This window comes from Emydura macquarii, unplaced genomic scaffold, assembly GCF_026122565.2.
Source record: "Emydura macquarii macquarii isolate MOO-44397 ecotype Brisbane River unplaced genomic scaffold, CSIRO-AGI_Emac_v2 contig_2481, whole genome shotgun sequence".
Classification (NCBI taxonomy): Eukaryota; Metazoa; Chordata; order Testudines; family Chelidae; genus Emydura; species Emydura macquarii.
The window spans coordinates 1,233,216-1,245,629 of NW_027132618.1; the positions used below are offsets into that span (position 1 = coordinate 1,233,216).

The 12,414-nt window shown below is 42.1% G+C and overlaps 1 protein-coding gene across 1 annotated transcript in view; it reads left to right on the top strand.

Annotated features, from left to right (window-relative positions):
- The first annotated feature begins 7,268 nt into the window (after positions 1–7,268).
- The window catches only part of LRRC7 (leucine rich repeat containing 7), a 298,856-nt gene continuing 293,710 nt past the window's right edge, over positions 7,269–12,414 (top strand). Inside the window, exon 1 of the mRNA XM_067563316.1 lies at positions 7,269–7,657. The gene's annotated coding sequence lies outside the window, so the exon portion shown is untranslated. The remainder of the gene's footprint in view (positions 7,658–12,414) is intronic.

The window sequence follows — 12,414 nt, forward strand, 5'->3', positions numbered from 1 at the left end:
CTTCATGGTACAATTAGAGACAGAAGCTTGAACCTGAACCACTTTGAGTTTTGGAGATAAGGAAAAATCTTCAGATCCAAATCCACTGGTTCCAGATTTGCACATGGGTTGATTGGTGGGTTTTTGTTTTTGTTTTTTATTCCATGGTAGATTAAATATTGGAAGGGGGTCTCTTTTCCAGTACTGGTTCAGATGCAGCCAGAATTTTGCAAGAATGGCTATTCTCATTAAATTTCAGTCTGAGCTGATGAGTGGCTAATTTCATGAGACTTCCATTATTTGGGGCATAACTCTTATGAGAAGAATTCAGGAGGTTTTGGTGCCATTGGCTTCAACTGTAGCCCTGATTCCAGCATTGAACCTGAAACCAAAACACTGACTTCAATGTGAGTTGAAGTTACTAGAATTGTGAGTTACTAGATCTGGTAAATTCAGATTAAATTATAGATTTGTGATTTTAGCTGTGAAGTGTTTTGCAAAATTGTCTGTCTTGTCTCCATGTCTCCTGGCCCTATTGCTACATAATCAGTGGGGGGGGGGGGAGGCAGTGGCGGGCACAAAAGGGGAGCAGCAGGTGTGTAAACCCTTATTTTAGGGCTCCATACTACAAGTTGCTCAGCACTTTGGTCTGATACAATGAAGCACGTAATGAAGCTTGTGCCCAACTTTAAGCACGTGAGTAGCCCCTTTGACTTTAATGCACAAAATTCATCAAGTGCTCTGTTGGATAAGGTCAGAGTGCTCAGCAGTTGCAGAATGGAGACTACGTGGGAGCAGAGGATTTTTTCACAATCTGATGGCTGCTGTTGGGAGGAAGCTATGATACTTGGGGGTGGGGCAGGGACGGGAAGCAAACAACAAAAACACACATCTTTGGAAGCTATAGAATAGTGACTCCCATGACAAAACAGCTCTGATCATGCTATCACTTATTACTGTTTGTATTGCAGTAGTGCCTAGAAAACCAAGACATGGCCTATGACCCCAGCCATGTTGCATTAAAGGACAATATTAAAAAATCTAACAGCAGTTATAACACTGGGTAAACATGTTGAGATAAAATAAAAAGAAGTCTAAACCTTTGCCCTGGACTGAACTACTATAGTGTAACTGTTAAAACCCCAAGCCAGTGCTGTTACACTGTTCTCTATCATGTCTTGGAAATATAAAATTCCCCTCAAAATCTATTAATTTAAGGTTCAGAAAAGCAAGGTAAACTTTGTTTTAATGCTCATGTGCCACTGTGTTTTGTTTTGACTGGTACTAGAAGCAGAATTATCATGAATTATCTATTTCTATATTTATTCTATATCTATATCTTGGATCCAGGCAAAACCAGGAAGTAGTAATAGAGATTAATTTATTACCGGGAAATGTCATTTGGGAAAAACATCAATGTTAGTGTGTATTTGAATCACAGCTGAGATCTAGCCTTTTGCTATATAGCCATCAATGGTCAATTATTTGGAACGTGGTTCATGCCATTACAGTTAAAGGTTTGTCAGTGCTTCCATTATTCCATATATCTCAACCATTTAAAAAAATGCTGCTGACTAAATTTAGGAAAACTTTTCATAAAGAAACCTCAGCAGTTTGAGTTCACTGAGTGGAGAAGAATGAGTAGTGTAAGACTGGTCTTATTTTATAATAAAGGTTCTTAAGTGCTTACTAACTAATATTGATTGTTTAATCTTGCTATTAAATAGAATAAATTACTTCACTTTTAAAAAAATATTACAGTAATTGATGACTTCATATACCCAAAAGGAGTAAACTGGTTTTGGACAAAGAGAAAAGTTCAGTTTCTTGAGATAGCATGAGCAGCTAGGTCTAGAATCTGACCTCACCTATGGAGGTAACTCCACCGAGTTCTGAGATCAAAATCTAACCCAGAAACACAAGTCATCTGTCCCTCTTTTATTTCCATTTGCATTCAGTTTTGAACACCAACCTCTGCCCAGCTGTCTTATAATTCATAAGTTTATCTTTTCAGTCTGACTTTAGATCTTGGTGCAAAGAGAGTTCACAATACATTCACACAATTCCTGCCATCACCTTGAGCTAAGAATTTCTGCATGCTTTCCATCTCCCTTTATTTATAAAATTGAAAAGAACTGGATTCCAAAACTAGCACTACTATGTTACAGGTCAACTGTATTTATTTCTACTAGCATCACAGAAAAAGTACTGGCAGGGTGGAACAAACCAAGCCTTTGTATGCTGGTTGGACGGTCATTAGTCAGTTTGTTTTTAATTCTCTTTTCATTTCCCATCAAAGCTTTTCTCCTTTTTTTTTTCCCCCCTCAATGTCCCTACAATGTCTCCTTTCTGTTTATCTTCACCTCACAATACTTGAATGTATTACAGAAATTGGGCGGATGGGACAAACCTATTGGGTCATATGGTCCATCCCTGTACTCTGTCCAGTCCGGTTTTAAAGGTCCCATGTATTAGGCTTCCATCACTTTACTTGTGAGTCTTTTCCACAGACGTATAGATCTCATCAGGAAGTGTTCGGTGCTGAACACACTGTAGAGATTATCATCACCATTACCTTATATACAATTAATTCCCTTGGAAAGCTCATTCTAGGTATTAAATATTTATGATTATACACTTGATATCACTTTACCCAGTTGTATTGTACTGTTTGTCTTCTGTAAATGGATCTCATTAGATGTTTCATATTTTTAAGGAATAGTGCACTATTCATCCTTGTGAAGTGACAGGAATAGTAACATCCAGGGCTAAATCCTGCTGGATATACTTGCATGACAGTGGTCAGTGTGACTCTGTATGTGTAAGTAGCATTTGCCCCCTAAAAGTTATACTTAAAGTTTTGCTATGTTTATTATCTTTGCTTATTTCTCAGTCACTTTTAGAAGGTTTGTTTACACTACTGCTTTTATTGTAGTTGCACTTCTTTTCTCTGCTTCAATTACCTCTGTTTGACTTTTGCTTGAAGGTGGCTTTCTATCCCCCCACTTAAACATTTTGGAATAAGATAGCAGGAAGATTATTAGTTTCTACTCTACCTTTACATGTCTTTATTTTAATATCAATGTAGTAGTTGTGAAAAGTGCCAGACTGCCAGCTTTGGAAACTGAAGTGCCTTGTTTCTCCACAGAACAGATATGACCTGGGTAGGAGTATGGTAGGCTTCCACATGCTGACCTAGCAATGTCCTCTGTCTTGATCTAAGACACCCCCTACATGGGTGAGACTCCCTCAAACATTTGCTTTTCTTCCAGCACTGCTAACAAAAATGCTAATTAGTGACAACTGTGGTGGTGCTTTTTGTGATATGGACACTTTTCTACTATAAAATGGTACTGAGACCTCCTTTCTCATATGCCCCAACCAGCCATCCAAGAGAGTCATGGCTTTTAGGTTACTATCAACCTTGGCCTGGTTGGAGCCAATGACTCAGAAGTGAACATCTGCATATTCCATTATAGTCCCCTGAGACATCCAGTCCCCTTAACCCAATATGTTAATGGAAAAACTCACTGTCCAGAGATGCATATCAAGCAGAGATTGAGAGAAATGTGATGACAGTAAAAATAGATTTATACAAGAGCTTTAAAGGGAAGAAAACTCAAAGTAGTGTAGCATGGCCATTTAGATATAGTTTCATCCTGTAATAAGTAGAGATGCAATAACCATCAGGAGAGTTCGGTCTTCAGAAAAAATACTTTAACTTCAGCACTACTAGTTCTTCAAACACAGGACTTAATTCAGCACAGTCACATCAGTTGTAGGTTGATGTAACTCCATTAAAAATTGGTGTGATCAGAATCAAAGTTCAATGATCTATGTACGTATTTAGCTTTCTGATTAAAATACACCAAAATGCTGCATGGCTTTAAAACTTTCATTGCCTATCATTATTGCCATTCAAATATTGGAATTGCCACCAGTGTGAAATCATAAGACCAAGAAGAATCAGACTTTTGTATCTCGTTAGTCTACCTATGATTCAGGATTGAGGATGCTTCTTTGTTGATATTCATCCTTTCAAATGTTACACACAGGCAGAAGTACTAATACAAATACAGTGCTATTCATTTAACAAAAACATTATTTTTTTTCAACATTCCTTGTACTCACTTGATGGGAAACAATACCTCAAGTTAACTATATGCTATTTCATTAATGACTATCAAAGTATAATGTAGTTTTATTGCAAACATGTCCTTTTCACTCTTTGATATAATGTAATTCAAAGCTGTTTGTCACAGCAAAGTTTTGGAAATTCACTAGGCTACAGTAACTGCGCTCTTGTTAGTTTTATTGCTGTCCTTATTTGCTGTTGGTGCAAAGGACAGCAATACAATAAGGCAATGTAAAGTATCACTATCACTTAGCATAACAGGAGCTGCATAGAGATGTGCTAGAGACATGAAACTTAATATCTAAACTTTCATTCATTCAGCATAACGAAACATGATTTATGTATGATCTTTCTATTCATTCCCTCTGAAACACCTGTCATTGGCCACTGTCGGAATACTGGGCTAGATGGTCCATTGGTCTGACCCAGTATGGCTGTTCTTACGTTATGTCCTTTGGGACTGTATTTAATATCAGAGACATTCAGAAACTGCTTAGCTTGGAACTAAGTGTGCCATCTAGCTGAATACCCCATGAGTATACGTTTCCCCACTCTTCCATGTTTAACCATGAGATTCTAAATTCAAGGAAGTACCAGACTCATTTTGTCCCTCCCTTGTGCAGTCTACGTGAATTTTATTTTGCCTATATAAGGTACAAAGCAGACCTATCTATGAACCTAGACTCCTTTTTTATTACTTTTGGCGTCAATGGGTTTCTTCTCTGCACTGTATTTTATTAAAAGCTATAACTTTCACAGGCCTCTGTGCTGCAGAGCTCCATAAAGATGTACATTTCTAAAGCAGAGTAGTTGTAGCCCTAGGAAAACCATGGCTGGCATCTGAATAAAAATAAAGGGATTTTACTGTAAACATATATTAAATATGACTTTAAACATTTTTTCTGTGACACATATAAAGAGATATGGTTCATTCTTGAAGTTCCAGGATCACATTAATAGCTCTCCTTCAATAGCTGTCAGTAAAATACTACTGGTAGGGTCACATCCTCACCCTCACTTATATCCTGAATAAGCAGCCTGAACACAAGGCGTTTCTACAGAGGGCTTTCCCTTCCCTTTCCTTCAGGCTGCAGAAGATTAGCTGAACCACTTCATAGTCATAACTGCAGCTTCAGAACTACACTGGCTTCAATAGCCATTGCACATTCTTTCCGTGCAGATGTGGGTGATTGGATCCATGCGTAAAATTCTGGGAACTTTGCTCTTGACTTCAGTACAGCCAGGATTTCACCCCCATATGCTTATGTGTTTGTCCATCCAAGTTCTTACACTGGCCACCATCTCCGCTGTGTCTGCCTCCTAAGAGTGAAGACTATATATGTATGTCCACACCTTTCCCCCAGGCTACCTCTAGCACTTCCCCATTTCTTCTGTAGTGAGAATAAAGATCATACACTAAATTTCAATGGTTAAATGTCAATTGAAGAAAGGAAATCAAGGGTGAAAGTAAAAACAAAACCCTGTAGTCATGGTCTGTATGCATGACCACAAGCTACATTTTACCCTACCACTGTAATCCTCTGGGGAGGATGACAAGATGTTCAGAAATTGTGTGGAGTTCCCCAGAAAATACACCCTTCAACAGTGAAGGGTTTAGGGGAACTTCTAAGGTAACAGAGGCCACTGCTCTCCAAATACATAGATCATAGGAATCTGAGGAGTAGATGGACTGCTCTTGAATGTTACTTTTAGGGACACCTGATAGCATAGCTCCCCAAGGAACCACTCTGCCATGGCAACCCCAAGCGAACTTGCCTCCTATCTCCCTCCATAGGCCTTTTGGTCCTTTCTTCTGCCATCGTGGTTTTGAAAAAATGTATTGCACCGATTTCTGAGGGGAACTTAAAACCTCATAGCCAAGGCCTTCTCCAATCCAACAGTTGCCTCCTATTGGGGAGGTGGCAAGATGTGCATTTACTCTCTGGAAGTCTTGAGAAATTCAGCAGATCTCAGGGCACAGAGGGACAAGGAATGGAGGTAGAGGAGACCTAATGATTCCACATAGTTATACAGAACATTGTGTATAACAGAATAAAAGTTTCTTTCTCTGCTGCCAAAAGACATCCCATGTACAGTCATTTCTTTAGCTGTGCAATGGAGATAACTTCAATAGGATCACCAGAAGGCCTATGGAAAGGCCATGCAAGACCAGACCATAGCTCCCTCTGGTCCAGTCTCTTGTCTTGGGCAACAGCCAGTAGTAAAGGCTTCAGAAGTTGTGAGGAACACTGCAGTGGACAATTAAGGAACAACCTGCCTCTAGGGTAAAGTTTCTTCATAATACCATTGGTTAGAGGTTGCCCTGAAGCAGGTGGTTTTATAGCCTTTTTTGGGGCAGGGGTGTGGGTGGTGAGGAGGGGGCAGCAGTAAAGGTGTAGGGTTTTGAGGAAGAGGGGTGGGAGAGAGAGCGGTAAGGGCCTCTATGGGGAGTGGGAGGAGGGTGACCAGGAGCAAATATGGAGAAGGAAGGAAGCAGCGCTGTTAGGTGGGGGGCTGGAGGGCCACAGCAGCCATGTGGGGGATGCGAGGAAGAAGCCGCGGTGAGGGTGTGGAGGGTAGGAGCCATGAGGGGAGGGGAAGGAGCAAGCAGCGGCCATCCGCAGGGTACAGAGGTGGCGGGGGGGCTGAGGCAGGAAGGTATCAGTGAGGAGGCGCTAGAGGGAGGGGAGCAGCGCTGAGGGGCTGCGGGAGGAAGCAACAGGGCTCGGGCGAGGGCAGCGGCCGCTGGGCAGCAGGATCCTGGCGGCGCTCGCCGGCGGCGGGCAGGGCGAGGCTGCGGGGCGCACGCTGAGGAGGAGGGGGCCGCGCAAAGCCTCGGGCGAGGGGCGCGCGAAGAGGCGGACGCAGCCTCCTCGCTGAAGCAGCGGCAGCCGCTGGAGCTCTGACGCGGATCTTGTGGGGGCGGGAGGGGCTGGCGGCGGCTGAGCGGCGGGGCTTCTCCCATTGACTCAGCCCTGGCAGGAGGCTGCCGCTGCCGCCCGTGCACCTCCTGCTTGCACGGGAGAGCTGGCTCCGGGCACCGCTCCCTCACGCCAGCGCCTGCTGCCCGGCGCCAGGAGCAGGGTCCCGCAGCCCGCCTGGGGAAGAAGGCGGGAGGGGTGTGTGTGTGTGTGTGTGTGTGTGGGGAGGGGGTGACCCCTGGTTCCTGCGCGCCCAGGCTGATGATTATTTCATATTTCTGCATCTTTGCTGTTCCCCGTGAACCGCCTGCCAGCGTCTGTCCGTGGCCGGCCGCGGTGGCCCCCCGCCGGCGTGGCGAGAAGGGGGGAGAGGCTGGCGAGCTTGGAGGGAGCAGCCCACATGCATCTTCCCGTCTGCAATGACTGCACCTGCGAGTGAATGAAGCTGCTGCGCCGAGGAGGCCCGAGAAAGACACGCAGCGGCTCCAGGGACCGGATCATCTTCTTGCGGGTCTCCGGCCCCCTCCCGCCCCCCACCTTGCGGCACTTCTCCATGGGGGAGCCGAAGAGGATCTCCCCGCCAGCCCTTGTGGAGGCTCACTTCTGCACCCCCCACTGACAGGTACTGTGGGGAGGGGGCAGCCTGGCCCCTCTGTGTGCGTTTTTCTAGCCTTCTCTGCCCAGGGATTTATTGGATGAAGATTTTTATTCTTATTCTTTTATTTTTTGGTTGCTGGTTGGTCTGTGGGGTGGGAAAGGAAAGAGACTTCAGCTGACACGGTGCCTGTGCTACAGAGCTTCCCTCGCGTTACACTCTGCCTCGTGGGGAAATATCCAGCTGTTCACCTGAAGGGCATTTACATCATGGTCTAGCGAGGGATCTCCCAAGAAAAAGCTCCCCCTCCCCTTTTCTCCAGCTCCTTCCCCTCTTCCTCCTCCTCCCCCCAAACTGCGGACCCCAATACCTTAGGAATAACCATTGCAGCTGGTTATCTCCAGGCAGCGGAGGCGGATGGACAGTTATTCCACTCTGCAATGTGAGTATGTGCCTTTGAGGAAGGGGCTGCTGCTCCCCTGGTAGAGGCGTGTGTGTGGGTGTACCAGTGAAATGCAAGCAGCAGCGCACACGCTCCAGTCTCCTGCACGGGCAGCGGTGAACCTGGAGGAAGCAGCTCTTTGTGGCTTCGCTGCTTGCTGGATGTGCAGCTGGTGGCGGGGATGGTGGGATGGGAGGGAAGCGGTGTCCTTGGGCATGATGGTACCGAATGAAATCGTGTTAAGAAAGCAGCTACTGCAAAGAAGAATGGCTGTGAATACTTCTTCCGTACACCCCCCCCCCCATAACGCTTCACCCCTCTCCCCCCAAAAACCCATGTGGGGAGAGAACACGGAGAGAATGGAAGGGACGACCATGCTCCCGAGCGCGGTTGCCCCTTGTGGGCTCTGATATTGAAAGGAAATGCAGGGCAGTATCTTGGGGGGTTGGGGGTGGGGAGTCAATCGGTAATGGAAGCTCTTTCTTAGCTGCAGTCACCACTGACACTTGTGGAGAGAGGAATTTGCTGCCGCTGTCCATGCCTCTTTTCTTAAGATCCTGCTTGATCGTGACAGTGTGAGAGCCAGGGAGATTCATTGAGCACATTCTTAATTGGAGAAGAAAAGGGGAGCTTTTCAATATTTCCAGGCATAAAAGGTCCATTTTCAGTGGTTCCAAATTGCATATATCCTAACTGCCTTTGTGTTCCATGTGCAAAGCTGATGAGCTGTCTGTATCTGAAATGCCACTGCTGCTTCCTTCTGTTTTCACCCCGAGCCAGAGCACAGGGCATTTATTTTAGTACTACACCAAAAGAATAGGGTGGAGGGGGAAAAGCAAAAATGATTGCACAGTAAGCTTTTTTTTTTTTTTTTTTTACGGAAATTGCCTTACAGTGGTTATCATCACATATTTCTTTCTGTCTGATGTCAGGAACCTCAATGAGTCTGAACTACTATTTCAAAGAGAGCCCTTTTTTGTTTTTGCTGTGTTGTGAAAATGTGATTTATAAAATTGTTTCCCACATTACTTCATTGTGACCAAGTCAGAGTATTGGAAACTGTTATTACCCACCAGCTTCTCACCTCATCCCACCACTTAAATCATTTTCTGAATCCAAAGCAACATGATTCTTGTTTCAGGCACATTTTCTTTTGGACCATCAGTAAAGAGATTGATATATATAATCCAGCTTCGCTTCCTGGTTCCTTACTAATCATTATTCTAATTTAACATCCACAGTGTACTTGGGGTTGTGCAAGATTTAGAGATTTAGATAAAGATATTGGAGGGCAGGTGAGGGGGGGTGATCTAGGGCTAATTTACATCCCTGTAACTTCACTAAGTCAAATATATCCCTGGTGTAACTGTCAATTACACTTGGGACATGCATTTGGCTCTGTAAATACTGTAACATCAGGGATGAATTTGGCCCATGAGTTACTCCTAACATAGACATGTGTAAATGAGATCAGAATCAATCCCTGAGGGGTTTACAAGCTCTCTATAAGCCACTACCACAGACCATAATAATGAATTTACTATTACCAGTGTTTTTATTAAGGAATGGAAGGTTAAGTGCTATCAAAGGCAACTTTCAGGACACAGTTAAATGCATTATTGATTGTATTAAAATGAAAGCAAAACATTTGGTACCTCAGTCAGGGAAGAAGTTGGGAGTTACTTTGTTTCTGACCAAGCCTATGAATAGATGGTGTTGGTATGCTTTTCTCCCCCAGTGTACATTTAATAAAGGGTAAGTTTATAAGGTAAAATGCATTTTTTGCAGTGATGGTGTATTTTCTTTGTCACCACCTCATGACCTTCTGAAGTAAGATATTAAATTTAGCAATCCTCCTGGAAAGGTCAGTGCCCTTTCCAATCTTCATATCTTAACTTCTGCTGAACCTAATGATCAGAAACAATGAGTGATGCAGTGGTTTTGAAATACAATATCTTTCCAGAAAGATGAGCTTAATTTATTCCCCATATGGCTTGATTTCCCTTATCTCTATTCTAAAGCAAGTGTGTTAGGGATACAAGTTCACTGAAACATTTGGTTTATTATAACTCCAGGAGGTTGAGAATAAGTATACACCCAATCCTATTCCTATTAAAATCAGTAACAAAACTCCACGGAAATCAATGGGAGCAGGAAAGGGGTCTACATGTTGGTTCACAGGGCCTGGCTCGCCTCCCACTAAAGCTGGCATAACTCCGTTGGCTTCAATGGGGGGGGGGGAGGGGGAGGATCTCCTATTGTACCCTGGGGCAAGTGAAAGCAGAATCAAGCTTTTGTTGTATTTAAGGAGTAGCCAGGTTGAGTTGTTTCTTCTGTGAGGCAGGGTAGTGAAAAGTTATAACAGTGAAGCATTATATAAAAGTTTACGGAGGTGAGGGAGATAGGTGGTATTTTTAACTTGAGAATTTTTAACATGCCTGTTCCCATGGCAAAATCCTTAATTCTATGACTTTCAGCTAAAAAGCTTAACTCAGTTTTATTCCTATTTTTAATCTGAGCTGTTCTGGATAGCTTTAATGTGCAGCAGATTGTAATTTGAACTATATAAATAGCATTTTAATGTTAGTGTTTAATGTTAGTGATGCATGATAAGACAAGGAAAGTAACTTGCAATGACTAGCTATGTGAGTGTTGGTTTTATGCATGTATTCATCTGGAATTTAACAAGAGATGTATCCTTGCCATGGCAACCCCTATATCAAATGTTACTGAACATATGCTGCATCAGAAATAGAAGCACCTTCTTAAAGAAATACAAACATTAACCTATCAAATTAATTTCAGTATGTATATCAATAATTTTAAGGGAATAAAGTGTCTTTAAAAACTGATTTATTTTTTTCCAAAATTTTAAGCTTGATTTTCTTTATAAATACATTTTTTTGTTTCACACTAGGTTTTTTTAATTCCCTTTTGATGAAAAGGAAAAGTAGACTAATGTATTTTTCTTTCATGTGATTCCAGCAAAATGAAGCTACTTTTGTTTTCAAACATACATTAATTCAGATCTTAAAATACAGGGTAAGCTGCTGATCATGTATTCAAATACCTTGATATGAACAGAAAAGGTTCTTTTTCAAATGATAATAATTACAAGAAATCCCCTTTTAGATCCATGTGAGTTTTCACCCTTTGCCGATACTTGGCATGTAAAGCTTGTTTGTGGTTTTTTTTATTTTTAAATTATGCAAACATCCACTCAGAAGTGTGCAATATCTTGAATGGTTTTGTGTCTTTTTTTAAAACTGGGCAAAATCTTAAATTGAATTAAGTGTCTGTGAATTTTCATTTGTCTGCTTACTGAAATAACTTGTTTTATCATTTGTTAGTGATAACTTCTTAGAAATTGTAGGCACACAATGTGTACCATTGTGTAACTAATAATGATAAATAGAACTGATTATTTTCTAACTGAATGTTTTGCTTGTAGGGAATTAGATAGTTCTAAGCATGTTACAATAATTAGTATGTATTATAGATGGTTATGATTCCACCAGAAGAAGGTGTTACAGATGTTAATGAGTAAAGGTAGTAAGCAATCTAGTGACTTGTTGGATCCCTAAGAATCTGTAACAACTAATCATTTTTAGAGCCCCTATTAATGTATTAGTATGTTATAAATGGGACCTTAATATGAAGTGACTTATTTCTGTGTATATTCTTGAAATCCCCCATTCTGTTAAAACCACAGTATCAATTCAGTGGGAAATTACTTCAAGGTCTGTTACCTTCTTATCTGCACAAGTGGGTGGTGGGTGTGTGTGTGTGTGTGTGTGTGTGAGCAACAGTTAAAGATAGAAGTAAAGTAATCTGCAAGGATAAGGTAGAGAGGAACGAATAGAGAGCTGTGAGTTGGACTGAATGGAATTTCATATATGAGGACTCCTGGCACTGAGGAGGAGGTACCATAAGTGAATGAGCAATTTTTTATAAGTAGGAACCAGAATTATGGCTATAAAAACAAAACAAACAAAAAGATTTCTTCATGGCTGTAGAGGTAGACTGGTAGGACGAAACATTTTAATATTGATGGGTCAGGCAGGTCATAGAGAAGGGAGCCATCATCAGCACAAGATTTTTTTTTTTTTTGACTACACAGAGAAGAGCATTTTCTATGTTCTTGTTATTGCAATAGCCAGAATGAATTGAGCTAAGAATGATATTGTGTGAATGAAAGATGATTGGGGAAGAAGGCTACTTCAGCATTTTGCTAAAAAGAAGAGGATAGAGACAGCATGGTTCTTATAGAATGTGTCAGAGGAGAATGCCCATCTCCTTCTTGAAAGAAAAAGCTATAAGCGACTGCCTGGAAATATCTGAC